At 44.4% G+C, this 1,755-nt stretch overlaps 1 protein-coding gene across 1 annotated transcript in view; it reads right to left on the bottom strand.

The window, feature by feature from the left end:
• Positions 1-435: 435 nt before the first annotated feature.
• Positions 436-1,755, bottom strand: part of opa1 (OPA1 mitochondrial dynamin like GTPase) — a 43,051-nt gene continuing 41,731 nt past the window's right edge. Inside the window, exon 31 of the mRNA XM_053636021.1 lies at positions 436-1,674. The gene's annotated coding sequence lies outside the window, so the exon portion shown is untranslated. The remainder of the gene's footprint in view (positions 1,675-1,755) is intronic.

Genomic DNA, 1,755 nt, shown 5'->3' with positions numbered 1-1,755 from the left:
TTGTCTTATTATTGCTTTTTTTTTTTTTTTTTAATATATATTTATCATAACTTTTGGCCTGGACTTATTTGGTATGAGTGTTATAAATTCAACATGTTGACCAATCATAATGCATAATAACCGTGTGTACTGTATAATGCCTTATGGATGCATTATAGCACAATATGAACGTGTTCATTTACACTTACAATGGAAATGGAATTACAAGGACACATTATTATTATTTTAAACTTCACTAATAACCATTACAGAACAAAACGCTAGTGTAACGCTAATATTTTCTGAGAATCGAGTCTACGGTCTTCTAACGTGACTAGTCTCCTTTTCTCTCACGGCTGTTTAAACACGACCGACACGATTTCGAGACTCGTTTTACCTCAGCGTTACAAATATCCTCACGTTTTTTTTTATTTCCATGAAGCGAATCCAAACGCATTGAATTAATATCCATTTTATTTCACTTTCAAACACCAATTTAATAAATAAACCGATGGCGTACGACATGCAAACATGACAATCGACAGCAGAAATGACGAGAAATGACGTTAGAGATCGCCGAGAGCCGATCGCTTCTGGAGATTTTCGGTGTGTTTTAATATGAGCCCTTCGCTGACGTCGCTCACCTCTACATGCGCACCGTTGTGTATTCACCTGTTTATACATATGAAGTGTGCGGAATAAGGAATCCTCCTCCACGTAGTTAGGACGAACGTTAGCGTGAGATGCTAATAACCTGCAACGAGGCGGGTAAAGCCAGAGAGAAATGATCTCATCGGAGCGGCACGTGCGTGTGTGTGTTTGCGTGCGTGTGTGTGTGTGTGTGTGTGTTCGAGAGTCCGTAGTAGAAATAAAGGCTTGGAAAACAGGAACGTTCCTGAACAACGGTGCGTGTGGAATTCTGCAGAGAGCACCAAGCCGGTGTGTTCGAGTGCTTTGTTTTGTGTTTGTTTGTTTTTTTTTTGTTTTAAATAAAGGACGTACTACGTGTTAATTACACTAACCTCACACTAGCGTTACAGCTCGGTGTTCTTTCACCTGCGCTGTGTGTCGGAGGTCACGATAACCACCGCTTGCGCGTCACCCGAGGAGCGGACGCTGGCCGAAGAGTGCACGAGGTCTAAAATGAACTAGAGAAACGCTCCAGCTGGGGTGTGAGCAGCGTGTGAGGCGAAGCACGAGGGCGCGTAATAAACCGCGCCGCTGATTCAATCGGCAAAGACGAGGAGGGGAACGGTACGAGAGCTGGACACATATTATATGTACACACACACACACACACAAACGTTTGTATGTCTTTATGTGTGTGTGTGTGTGTACACATTTTTACATCTCTTTTTGCATGTGTGTGTATACGTTTGCACTTGTCTATCTGTACTGTCTCGGTGTTTGTCTGTCTCACCTGTCTGTGTTGTATAATACACGTCTGATGATCAGATCAGACGCCGGTGATCAGATTCACTGACACTGAAGGGGTGGATTTAAAGACGATAACCAGAGTTATATCGGGCGTTAGACGTGTGCATGTGTTTGTTTGTGTGTGGGGGGGGGGGGGGGGGAGAGAGAGAGAGAGAGAGATTGGGGCAAAGTTTAAAAGCAGGAGGAAAGCAGCACGGCGGACACGTCTTCTTGGATCGGCGCATTTCTCTCGGAGGGCTCCGGCGGCGTCTGCGGGTTCTGTAACAGAGAGGCGGCGTGACGTTAATATCGAACACTTCGCCGTTATTCTCGTACGTGCATCAAATAAAGTACGTTCCT

The sequence above is a fragment of the Ictalurus furcatus genome, chromosome 11, assembly GCF_023375685.1.
Source record: "Ictalurus furcatus strain D&B chromosome 11, Billie_1.0, whole genome shotgun sequence".
NCBI lineage: Eukaryota > Metazoa > Chordata > Actinopteri > Siluriformes > Ictaluridae > Ictalurus > Ictalurus furcatus.
Note: the sequence above shows the minus strand (reverse complement) of the source record. Positions and strands in the feature narration are given on the sequence as shown.